Source organism: Oncorhynchus tshawytscha, linkage group LG02, assembly GCF_018296145.1.
Source record: "Oncorhynchus tshawytscha isolate Ot180627B linkage group LG02, Otsh_v2.0, whole genome shotgun sequence".
NCBI lineage: Eukaryota > Metazoa > Chordata > Actinopteri > Salmoniformes > Salmonidae > Oncorhynchus > Oncorhynchus tshawytscha.
The window spans coordinates 72,374,849-72,375,081 of record NC_056430.1 but is presented as its reverse complement, the minus strand read 5'-3'; positions in this window follow the sequence as shown (position 1 = coordinate 72,375,081).

The window sequence follows — 233 nt, the reverse complement described above, 5'->3', positions numbered from 1 at the left end:
TTGTATAAACAGAGACTGTACAGTAGATAGGAGATAGACAGATAGGAAGATACGGTACGTCTCCCTTTCTTGGAATATTTCTCTGTCTGGATCTGTGTCTTGGTCTGTGTCTTGGTCTCTGTCTTGGTCTCGGTCTCCTTCTCTGTCTCAGTCTCTGTCTCTGTCTCTGTCTCTGACTTGGTCTCTGTCTCGGTCTCTGTCTCGGTCTCTATCTCGGTCTCTGTCTCCTGTCT